Source organism: Onychostruthus taczanowskii, unplaced genomic scaffold (assembly GCF_017590055.1).
Source record: "Onychostruthus taczanowskii isolate IOZ18803 unplaced genomic scaffold, ASM1759005v1 scaffold13, whole genome shotgun sequence".
NCBI lineage: Eukaryota > Metazoa > Chordata > Aves > Passeriformes > Passeridae > Onychostruthus > Onychostruthus taczanowskii.
The window spans coordinates 12,901,293-12,914,756 of NW_024498462.1; positions in this window are offsets into that span (position 1 = coordinate 12,901,293).

A 13,464-nucleotide genomic window follows, 5' to 3' on the forward strand; every position below is an offset into this window, starting at 1 on the left:
TAAATTCTGCCCTGATTGCATTGGAAAGCCCAGTTTTAGTTCAATTTTACAGAATGCAGCCAACTAATCAGAACTAAACCAGTAAATTAGTGAAGGAGATTAAATTCCCTCTTAGGGGTAAGACAAGGAAGGATCAAAAATAGAAGTTTGTCAACTGCTGTGTGCCACCAAAAGATGTCAGTGATATCTTGTCACTTTATAAATGGATAACCCTGATTTTGCTTGCCTAAGAGGAGTGGGAGTTATGATTCTGCAACACAACAAAGCATAAGTGACTTATCAGCCTTTTAAGGGTAGGAAACAAATTCCCCAAACAATAAGCAATAGAATTGATTGGATTTAGGACTGACACTACACAGTATTTATTTGTAAAATTTAAATGAGTTAGCTTGCTATGCCTGGAAAGAAACACAAGACAAATCTAGGTCTTATAAATGAGTCCCAGAACCAGTTTGTTTCTTCCTCTGCTTTCTTCCCACACTCAGGAAGAGCTTTCCTCAATGACATTAAGGTTATGATGGAAAAAATGATTCCTCTAGAAGTCTATAGAGATTTTGTTAATATGCCTTTATGATGTGATATTATGACGGCAATTCAATTTCATTGCAGGCCTAATGAGACCGTGTTACAATGTCAAAATGAAAGGAAACTATATTAATCAAGTTATAGTACCCCGAGAGAAAGAAAAACCTAAAGAAATTAACCCCATTAAAAACTATTCTAAAACAACATTAAGATTTAGTGAATTCAGAATTGCTTTGCTTTTGTTGGTTTAGTGCTTCAGGTAGAAGCTAAATTTGGCACTGATTTACAACTCATTAAATATATTGACATCAGGGGAATCAGGGAAAGTTTTAAGGAAATACAAACAGAACAAAATTCAGACCAACTGCTGTGGTTATGCACTGGGCACAGCCTGATTAGTCCTACAGCTAAAACTTCTTTTCCCTTCAGAGAAACCAGAATTTCTACTTTTCTCACACGAAAAAAAAGGTGAATAAAAATTCTTACAGAATTTAAGTTTTTGTATCTCAGCTCTTTGATAGAATATTGGAATTTGCACTACACACTGTAGAATTAAATTCCCAAAATTATGAAAGAGAAACAAATTGGAGTGGAAAATTCTCACTGATCTTATTACAAACAAAGATGGAATTGGCAAGAGTAAAGAGCTAATTCATACCCTGAAGACAAGAGGAATCTTGGTTATGTCTCAAGCTGTCAAAATTGAGGCTAAAGAGAGAAGCCACAACTGATAAACACCTTTTGCAGCAACACCTATGAAATCTCCTGTCAGGGAGATTAACTCAGAGTTATAAAAACAGTTTAAGTCTAAACATGACTATATTCAAACAGTTAAAACAAACAAACAAACAAAACCTTGGATATATTGATTAAAAAAAATCAAATTTTTGTCAACACAGACCTTTTAATGTACATTCTTTGAATTTTACATCAAGTTTCCAAGCTACTGTTTCTTACTAGATGCAGACATTTGAGCTGCAGTATTAATGGGAGTTTGATAAGGATTCCATCTAAAATGTGCCACTGTCATTTCCCAAACCATTTGTTCATGGCAATGTAAAATTTTGCTCTCTTTAGAAATCTGCCACCCATCTGAACAGGTCATGGAATTCCCAGTGCAACAGGCAGGGTGAGACTGAAATATAGAATATTTTATAGAAAAGGTACATTCCGATTTTCAGCAAGGTACTTGTAAGAATTAACTCAGCAAAACCTTAGCAGCAGACATTTTGGACATGTACCAAAATATTGTAGCAAGTCAAATCCTGTTCCTCATTTCTGCAAACACTGATATTTACATGGCACCACGAAGAAAGATTTGCAAACACACAAGATTTCCATTGATTTTTGGTCCTGTTACTGTCAGACATGCAGAGATGGCACTTTGTCATTACAGTATTAAAGAAAATTGAGGGTAGGAAAGTATAAACTCTTCCTGAACTTAAAATCCAGGTTCTATTTTTGCTTCTCCTTTCCTGACATACACAAACACACGTACCACACACAGAGAAAAAAATCTCTTTGAAGGTAATTGGCACATAATAAATATCTTTGTTTTCAGCTGTCTACAGTAAAACTTGAATCAACATCTATCCTTATTTAGTACATAAAATGCAATATTGGCACCAAGTGTTCTATTTCTCCAAAATTTGCATTTTCAGTTTTATGACATTTATATTTTTATTTTGGCAAAGTTTTCCTGACATACACAAACACACATACCACACACACAGAGAAAATCTCTTTGAAGGTAGTTGGCACATAATAAATATCTTTGTTTTCAGCTGTCTACAGTAAAACTTGAATCAACATCTATCCTTATTTAGTACATAAAATGCAATATTGGCACCAAGTGTTCTACTTCTCCAAAATTTGCATTTTCAGTTTTATGATATTTATATTTTTATTTTGGCAAAGTGCTTAGGAAATAATACCTTTTAAAGCTGGATTTTTCCTTTTTCTAGGTTAGTGTTTATAGCAAAAAATTCAAAGACAAAGCTCAGGTCATATTCCCAAAGTCACACTTGGTGGTTTCGTTCCCTACCACAGAAATACAATATCTTTTATATTAATCATTCTTATCTCCTGATCTAGAAGCAGAGATAAACAGAACATTTCAGCAATACTGTTCTGCTAAACCTGCAGCCAAATGGAATCAAGGAACTGATAAGAAGATTCTTCTACATAAAAAAACCTGAATATTCCTGTCATGGCTCTTGGCTCTTTCTTGTACATCTACTTTCACCTCAAGAAATAAAGTTGTTTCATTTGAAGAACTAAAGATTTAAATCTAAAATGGAAAGGTTTTGATGGCCCTAGACCAAAAGTCATCTAGCCTAAGATTTATTTTGACTTGTTTTCAGACATGCACGAGAATGCTTGCGGTAAGTTGAGAAGAGAAGAGGAGAGGAGAGAGAGAAGAGAAGAGAAGAGAAGAGAAGAGAAGAGAAGAGAAGAGAAGAGAAGAGAAGAGAAGAGAAGAGAAGAGACCTTTCCTGAGGTCACCAGATATTCAGGGGGTCACTGGAATCCTGCAGTCTTGAGCTCTCACATAAGAGAATTTGATATTTTTTAAATCTTTGTGGGAGAAAGAGAAATCATTTGCAGAAATAGGAATAGCATTTTTCTATAGTAGATTTAAATGTTTAGGTTCATGTTCATCCACAAAAGCTTAGCACACTCCATATTCCAATTTTTTTTCCTTTTAAAAGTATGTTCACTCTATTTTATTACATATTTCATGGTTTGACTGAGCAGTAAACAGCTGTAGGCAAAAAAAACACAGCACAGCATGAGCTGGTAAGGCCTTGACAAAAAACATCTCAACAGTTCTGCCACCACAGCTAATAACAACCAGTCAATAAAAACCTCATGCTACCAACTCTCACAACCAAGACATAATCTCTGCTAATCTCCAGCCCTTTAACTCCTAGAAAATAAAATTTTCTGCAGCATTTGACTTATTCTCTAGCAAGATTCCACAGCAAATGTTCTTGTTTTACAGTCTCAGTTAATATCATATTATTTAGACTGAGGCTGTATAATAATTTCTGAGATTTGAGCTCATGCCCTGTACAAATTTTATTGACACCATCAAGTCATGGGGCTGATGGCACCCTTAGACATCAGTTGTTAACAGCCATGAATTCCTTGACAACAAGTGAATAGGAAAATAAAGCTACACTTGGATAATCAGAAGAGATTGTAGAATGCTTGGAACATACAGCATTTATTACTGTGTCTACTGGCTTTGTAATGTTGGTCGTAAAACAGCAAAAACATTTAAAACAGATTTAAAGTTTTATTTGCTGCTAAATCTACTCCTCTGTTTAAACAGCAAAAAGGGTTTAATAAAAAAAAGATTATTTTTTCTTCGAGACTGTCACTGATGCAATGAGTGTTTAATTTTGAGGGTGGAAGAAAGAAAAGCAGCATTATTTATTATATTCAAAATATTAATTAACTTTTTGCTCAACGTAGAACAATACAGAAATGCTGGTACTGCATTCATCTTTTCCTAACAAGAGGCCAAGTCCACAAAAAGGGATTTGTTTATAAACTCCCTAGGAAAGCTTTATTGTACACTTAATTGTCACATCAGGATGGGTGTGAGAACAGTGACTTTTGTCACTTAAAGCATACAACAGACAAAATACACAAATAGGATGGGTGAGCTGCTTGGATACCTTTTCAGGATGAGGCCGCTCCTTTGGGGTTGGATGGATTTTCAATGGATTTCTGGTTGCAATTTACTTTGTCACTTAAAGTATACAACAGACAAAATACACAATAGGATGGGTTAGCTGCTTTTCAGGATGGGGCTGCTCCTTTGGGGTTGGATGGATTTTCAATGGATTTCTGGTTGCAATTTACATTTTTACAGTTCACTTTGAAGAACTGGAATTCTTGCTCTCATCAGTTCTGGGGTTTTCCTTTCCATCTCCTCCATCCTGTGATCCTGGCCCTGCTAAAATCTCTCTTCTTGCTCCATTTTCTCACAGACTCAAATTGCTGTTCTCCCTTTTACTCCCACCAGTGTTCCTTATTGAAAATAACATTTCTCTGCCACACCTGGGCTCCTCTGATCCACAATACTGCACCCAGAATTCCTGCAAACAGGAAAACTGTCTTTGCTGAAGAGATAAATTAACTATTTTTTTTTTCTTTTTAAAGTCCAGGTGTCTCTTAAGACATAGGCATATATCAACCAGTAATAAGCAATAATATGACATTCAAAAGTTTCTTTTCCTCAAAATATTATTTAATCCCTTTCCTACCAAGGCAAAAAATGTCTCCAAGTGGGAATCTTGTATGAAGTCAGGAAGAGCTTTCTCTTGATGGTGGGATCCAGCAGAGACTCCATTAGAGAGTCTCTTGTGATGGTTTATTTCATTTCACAAAAAGGAGGAAAGAGAAATCCATGAAGCTGTTCTACAGTGAAGGGAAATAAACTCTCATATGTGCACTACATTTGAAATTCTTTTTTTTCCACTAGTGGCAGCATGCCAAGAACCAGAGTTAGATTCTTTCCCAGCTCACTCTTTCGTCACCTACCACCATATAAATCAATTTATTACCAAGTCTACACAAGGTTAAGTAAGTACATGCAGCTCAGGCTCAGGTGTGAGTGCAGATGGGTTTTAATCCATTTCACAAATCCAGCCACAGCTTTATTGGTTTCATAGCCTAAAATACGAATCGGGAGAGGAACTGATGAAAGACTACATTTACTGATTATCTCCACTTTCTTCAGTTCAGTCCATATCATCTCCCTCACATCTTCAGCTTCCATCAAAGCTAATCAAGATGCAATAGAAATGAAAATAAGCATTTGAGACCTGCTTCTGAGAGCTGCAGGCCCAGTGGAGACACAGAAATGTCGACACTCACTAAGCAAAGCATTACTCAGAACATCTGCCCATCCTGGGCAATGTCAGCTCCTGTCACTCAGCCCTGACGTGCCCAGGACTGATACCCCAACAGAACGTTATTCTTTTTCATGAGAATATGCTAATTCCTTTTGGATCACTGATACACACTCTTCTCTGACATTCCCAACATGTTCTGGTGTGATGTATTAATTCAAGATTAAAAAAAAGAAAGGACTATGCAAAGGCAGTGGTAAAGGAAGCGTATATCTGGTAAAAATGGATTAAAAGAATGAAATCATTCTCTCAGTAAAATTATTTTCCTCATGTAACAATAGAATTTTTCCCATTGCTCTCAGTGGTGCCAAGACTCTACCTGATATCCAGATTTTGGGTTATTAACTAACAGCAAGGCACATTATTAGTTGTGTTACTCTGTGACAAGTAACATTTTAAAGGGTTTTATTTTCCTATTGATTTCTATAGAACACATTGACTAGTTAGCAAAATAACTTCTCTCCAGTTCAATGATGATTGTGTATTATCAGACCACACTACACAGACATTTCTGCCAGCATTTTCAAGCAGTGAGTGACTATAATCACATGTACTTGACACACAAAATTACAACACATTATTTTACAGCTAAGGACGAGCAGGTGGGACTTTCACAAAGCCTTCTTATCACATTTTCTACAAAAGATTCCTCCCTTTTCATATTTGACTTCTCTGCCCTTCACCAATGTCCTCAATGATTTCTTCCACCAAGTGCTTTGCTACTTCACCTCCCCTAATTAATTCTCAACTTCAAATTCTCCCCTGACCCCCACGTAGCTCTCTGTAGATACAAAAGCTTTGAAACCAAAATCCTCAGTGAGCAAATGTTGGCCAGAGAGATTTTCTTCAGCCTTCTGCAGCTTTCAGTCTGATCACACAAAATGCAGCCCCAAATCCTGCTCTGAGCAGCATGTTACACTTTTGTACCTCAGTGGCATTTTCCCATTGTTTGACTTCAGAAAAATCACAAAATTAGGCTCTGAGTGTGGAGATGAACCTGCAGGTTCACTCTCAGCAACAAGACTTTGCAAAGAGAGAGTCTCCTGAAATTCCAGCTCTTTTTTCCTTCACTTGCCAAAAGAATCCTTCTCCTCCAGCATATGTGTAAGCAGAGAATACAGAATGAAAAGTGCTGGATTCCAAAACTTGGCTGAACAGATTTCTAGTTCTTAGCTATCTTTAAGAAAAGAATTAAAAAAAAAATCCCTCAGGTTAAGGGGAAGTTGCGAACAGCTGAGATAGACACGGGATGGTGAAAACTATAGTGTGAACAAGAAAAAGACATCATCCTCTTTAATCCTTCTTGATTTACAATCTCTGTCATTCCTGAATTTAACCTGTTGTACAAAAACAGGCAGCTGAAATTGGAGACAGCTTTTGCATGGTACTTTAAGGACCTTGGAATCAATCACAAAGCAAACCAAACCCAACCCAAACAAAATCAACCAGCTATTGAGTCTACATAACCTATATCCAAAGTTAGAGTTCAACTGACACCTCAGGGAAAGACAGGAATATTTTGCTCCCAATTTGGTCTCTGGGCACTGTCATATCTGGTACAATATCTGACTCTTTCAGAAATGACATTTTCATGTCATAAAATCTAATTGATAGGCACTTTCAAGTGCTATTTTTAGAGATAACATCCAAGACTAGCTAATGCAATACACTAAGAAGTTTATGTGAAGTTAAATCAAGCTGTCCTGTCTCTGTTCAAGACAGGCTTTTCTTGACAATAATTCGCAATAACAGCAACATTCCTCAGATTGGATGTTTCTGACCCTCATCTTTGCCTGAACTGTACTCTCACTTGAAACAATATTTACCATTGACTTAGCCCAGAGTTCTCCTGTGCCAGGCAATTTTTGTGTTTTGTTTTGTTATCCTGGACTCCCCAATCTCTGGATGATGTATCATTGTGCAGGTGATACAAGATCAAATCAATCACTTTTTCTGTGACTTTAGAGTCAATCTTCTCTTTTTTGGTTTTTTTGGTTTTTGAGGAGCACACCAGTCTGAATAAAGACAAACGCTATTCTGGGCTCATTTCAATCTTTCACCTTTCACAGGTTTATCCTCATATTTTATGCCAGATTTCACCTTTTCTCACATTACACCAGGAAACTTTGATACACAATTTTTACTTTTTATCCTCAAATGGCTTCAAACAGCCTGACTACAAGTAACCCTGTACTACAAGCCTCTTCTCTGCAACACAACCCAACAAGTGAAGTGGCTCTGCCCCATTTACCCTCACGTGACTCACTCAGGTTTGCGGCATTCTTTCCTCATGAAATCTAAGGTCAAGTTTCTCTCAGGTTTTTTTTCTGATTTGTCTTGCTGGTTGCATTGTTGGTGGGTTTGTACACCTGTCTGTAAAGATTCCTCACACAGACTGCAAAACATTTAGCAAACAACACTAAGCTTTTGATGTGTCAGATTTGAAGGAAAAGTATTTTTGATATTTTGAAAAATTAAATGAATAGCAAACAATATATCTGCCATGAAGTGTTTTCTACTCTAGCATAGCTTCAGGAGCCATCCCTCTGAAATTGCCTTGAACTTGAATAAAAGAATTACAAGTACAAACAGATAAACTTTTCAGCAAACTTAATTTGACCGAATTTAAGCCCATTGACTTTTCTTTAGTAAAGAGTCATTCAACATAATTATACCGAGGAGTCAGGAAATAAGAAATAAACTGATCCTCGTGGAATTTTTCTTGCTCTAAATATTTCTAAGACATTTCAAGTGCATTAATATTCATAAGAGCATTGAAAGTGAGCCGTGCAATCTGATCATTTGGGGAAGGTAAACAAAATCCAGATTTTTTTTGTTGTTGTTTGTTGTTGTTATTCCAATGTTGGAAATCTTCTCATCCACTCTGATCATAAAAAATAGACATCCTGACTACTTCTGTTAACTGATTCAGCAGGCAAAACTCCAGATATTCATTTGCTCAATAGTCATGGCACTTTTCAGGGTGCCCTCATCTCTTTGGAGGTGGATCCACACAAGATCCCCAAATTCTCAGAGGGCTCTGTCCCACAGACCCACAAGCTGAGAGCACCAGCAAGAGCCACCAAGAATATTCTTCCAGCTCCTCCATTATCAAGTGTCTTAAAGCATATTGTGTTGCATCATCTCTTCTCCATTCCAGATACCCAAAATAAATTGTTAAAACAAAAACCAGGCTTTCACCTCACTTAGAAACCACTTGCACCTCACATAGAACCAGAAGGGGCTTCCCGATGGCTCAGCTGGAGTTCTGGAAAGCAATTTCCATATGGAAATACAAGATACTGATATTAGTGAAGCTCATATCCATGCACTCCATAGCTACTTAACCATTTCTCCCAGACTTCATTAGAAATAGGATTCAGACAAAAAAGGTATATTGAAATGTGAGACACAAAACTGGTTTTAGAAGTCCTAATCATACATCCATAGAAGGATGCATGACAAATGACTCAGCAGGATGTCAGGAAACAGGACATCACAGGTAACTTCCTATTGACCCAGAATACAGTATTTTCCACCAGAAAACAATATGAGCAGTAATTTTAAATCAAGTTGACAGATTTAAGTCCAAATCATCACAAACTTCAAACCCAAGTATTTAAGGGTTATATTAAATAGCCTCAAGAGAGCTCTCAAACACCTTCATCCCTTTTCCACTCATCAAATACACTGAGGGGAAATGCTCATACAAAAAAAAAACAAACAAACAAACAAACAAAAAAAAACCAACAACAAAAAAAAAAAACCAAAAAACAAACAAAAAAACAAAAAAAAAAAAAAAAAAAAAAAAAAAAAAAAAAAAAAAAAAAAAAAAAAAAAAAAAAAAAAAAAAAAAAAAAAAAAAAAAAAAACCAAAAAAAACCAAACAGGGTCATAAGGATAAAAGTGTCAAAAGTAGCCTGAGGTCTGGCAGCTGACAATAGTAACCTGTAGGGAAGTCAGTTGGGAAGCTCTCCAGAATCACCCTGGCACAGAGCACTCCCTTTAAAATGGCAATTCACCCTAACTTCAGCCTCCCAGCCAGTAGCTGGAAATATTTATCACACAACAAGAAATAAACAAAATTTTACCTAAATCAACTTAAATCATTGAGAACAGTGAGGCTACAGTTTGTGCACATGACCTTGCTAGCAGATATATATATTTTTTCTGATGAACTGGGGTATAACTTCCTAGTGCCCTGTCAGGTGCTCTGCAGTTCTGGCTTATCTGAAATTCCACCCTTGGACTGGCTGTGAAAACAAGAATAGACTGTAATAAAGTCAATTTTCATTGTGCTCCAGCTCTTCCTTTGGAAAGGTCAGTGCCCTTGCAGCATGTTAGTTATGTTTTTAATTTGTTAGCACTGCTATTCAAAAATAAGCCAATTTCTTTCACACAGCTGCAGCAAGCACCAGAACTAAAACCAATAAACAGATGGCAGAGCACAGTCTAAAGGGCTTGGTTCAGCTATTGTGCATGTAGCTATCTCCATTTTACATAGCTGGCTTCAGATGTCCCAAAAAGTTAAAAGGGGTGAGTTTGAATTTAAAAAATTATTCTGCCTGCAGACATAAAACTCCAGATCCACTCAAGATCCAAACTCTTCAGAGCCTTGCTATGCTGCACTTTCTTGTTATTATCTTCAGTGCTGATTTTTGAAAGAAGTAAGGATGCAAGTAGGGCTGAGAGGAATCATCAGAGCACATGAGTTTCAGATTGCAAAGCTTGCCCTTGACGGTGTTAGAGAAAATTCCATTTCAGCTGGATTTCTTTATGCTAACACAAAGCCCCCAAGACAAACAGAATTAAATATAGACAATTCAAGAAAGAGTATAATGCTATTATCCTAATTTGAAAATGAAGCTGTCAATAAAAGAGAAAAACCAACTGGAACCAAATCAGAGTAAGAAACAACAAATGAACTCTGCATTTTTATTTTCATCTGCTCTCCTCTATGGTAAAAAGGGTGAAAATTTCTTTTATTGCAGCTAGAACACTTCGATAAAAGTGTTTTCAGTTTCTCTCATTCTTTTTTTAAGAGGAAAAGATCCATCCCACTGTTGTAAATAACTCAGGTTTCTCAGGTCTCCCCCTGCTACAAATTCTTCTGCCCTGTAAGTTCCTATAGCTACAGATATAAATGGACACAAAGAACTTGGATATCACTGAGCAAATCTTCACTGTTCTATGTCAACCTCCTCCTGGCAGCCTCTGGTTGTGCATCACTTTACATAAAGTAATTCTAGAAAAAGAACAGAGATAAGAGACACAGAAAATGCAGCATTGGAGAATGTGAATTGCAGATCTTTATTCTCCTAAGAGCCACCTTATTGGCCACTGTTTTGTATTCAACATCTTGCCCATTAACCCCCTGAAAATACTGTGTAATAAGGAATTAGCTTTGTGTTTGCCACCAATTACTGCAAGCTGGGAGCAGAAGCCTGTCAGCAAAATCTGTGGGTTTTTGAAAGGACAAAGCAAAAATGCAATGGTCTTCTGCCCTCCTGAGATCAGCTGAATCAGTTCAGCTATTTAAGGCCTTTACCTGAAGAAAAATGAATGGAGCAGCCAAAAAACCCAACAAGATCAGCTCATATTGGATGTAGAGAAGTTGGCTGTGCAACTGAATTCAAATTTAACCCAGAATTTTTCAGGAGGTGTTTAGAATTCCTTCTGACAACCTGCACTGTGTGCATGCATCTACTGGGCAAGCTTGCCACAAGCAGACAATTAAAACACAGCAAACTTGCAGGATCAGCCTTCTGTCCTCTCCACATCTGAGAGAGATCTGGGTTTGTGCCTGGTCAGCACTTTGCTAATTAACTGTATTCTGACTATTCTGCAGAAATGATATTTTAGTTTGTAACCTATCAGATGAATATTACGGTCAAACAAACTTAAACTGCAGAATGGTGAAGTCACTGTCAGCCTGCTGCATCTTACCCTGAGAAAGCTCAGAAGGAGCCCAAAATATGATTGCATCAATATTATGCCCTTTCTCCATTTGTACATGTACCAGAGTTTAGTATTTCAGTATTTGAATGCACTCTGAAATCTCAAACCAAGAAAATTAAAATACAGGTGTCTAATGAGATAAATGTAATTAATATCTCTGGACTAAAATGTGTTTAATCCAGCTTTCTCCAGGTTGCTCAAAAAAACTTCTAGTCAGTTTACTTAAAAAGGAAGATGCCTTGTGCTTGTAATTCCATGTAATTCATAGTCAGAAATGTAATATTCATTGGACATGGACATTGGATGAGCAGGCCCTTCAGGACAGTTCTGACTAAAACTTAATGGTTTCTGCTTCTTCTTCTATTTTATTGGCTCAGAACAGAGTTCAGTACATGAGGTAAAACTATTTTTCTCCTTTACCTGATACAGTCTCTTAGCATATTATAGTATGGTTGTAAAATAATTCTTCACCCAGTGCCACTGGCTTTGTCTATTAGGATTCTGTGCTAAAAGTTTAGCATATAAAAGGTGAAAAGAGAATTTCCCACATTTTAAAGCAGCCCAAACAACCTTTGCAAAAGCTCATGCATTCACTGAAAGCAGAAACAAACCCCTGACACAACACAGGGGCTGGAAGCTGAAGGATAAATTATGCTTGCTGTGTTTTTCTGAATTGAATCCTGCCTGCATGATCAGCAGCATTCAGACTCTCAGCAGGAAGTCTCCAAAAGAGAGGGAAAACTAGGCAGGAGGCTCTAAAGAAAGCCCAGAGAAACGCACTGAAGGAAAATTCTGGTTGAGAAGTGAAATTGGTTAAATTGCCTACAGCAAGTCTGTGCAGAAGAAGGGTCTACACTGATTTCCCTGCTTTGAGGGGTGGAGAGAAAAGCTTTGCAGATCATGAAAAGCAAAAGCCTGTATGGAAAACTTGTTCATTATGGAGAATTTTTTTACAGATAATATGTTTTGGAGGGAGACACCAAAGAAACCACTGAGATGGAGCGAAGGGATGTATTTGGAGGAATCAGTCAGCAAAGGAGTCATCAAAAGCTGTGAATACAAGAACAAGCTCCTGGGAACAGAAGATACACCCTTGTCTGGGCCTGAAAGCGAGGATTGGGAAGGCAGAGCTGGAAGGTTCCCCCATCAGTTTACCCAAAATACAGGACTCATTTCTGCTTCATCATTACTAGCCAGCAGGAGCTTGGAAATATTCAGGGCTAGATTAATTATGAATTTTTAAAAGTCAGATCATGATTGGGAGGTGGGAGGAGCAAGCTAAGCTCAGAAGCAGCTACAGAAGGAAAATGAACACCAGCCCCTGGCAATCACTCAGGAAGAAAAACAGGAGCTGCATTCTGAAGCAGCTGCTTGCCTGTGAATTAAACTCAGCAGTCACCCAGAGACTGATCTCAAATGCTGGTCGGGGCTTTAGTGCATATCTGAGAGCATTTGTTTCCAATAGATGCAACCAAGGAGCCCAAATCTCTTTGGCAGCTGAGAGAACCTCAGTCTAGCTCCTTCTGTACAGGTGATCTGCTCCTTCCTCAGCAGCACACCACCACAGTCTTCCTTTTTCACAGAACCAGGGATTGTTCTCCCCACATATCAGGACAATTTTTCAAACAGTAGAATTTTAAAAGTCTGTCTTCCAGGCACCATAAAAATGTCAATCTTTGTGTAAGGCATAAACTGACCAATTTGTCTCCAGGCAATTCAAGTGTACAGAAAGGGCAGAACAAATGCCTGGGCCAGAGCACACGAGACAAAATAGACTTAAGGACAGACCAGTGAACCTCTCAGATTTGCTTTGCCTTCTGCCCAATTTCACTACAGATCATGTGCTAAGGATAATGCTCAGAATCATCCATTAATTTAATGTATGACACTCAGCAAGGGTGGTTGTCTTCAGGATGGAGACCACCAAAGCTTTAGGTTGGACCTGTAGCTCATCTGTAACCAGGAGTGTTCAGTTTAATTTTTAATTTTTAAATTTAATTTTTAAAAGACCAAGAACTCTTCCTTGTGTAGTGCACAGACAGAACTTCCTTATTCT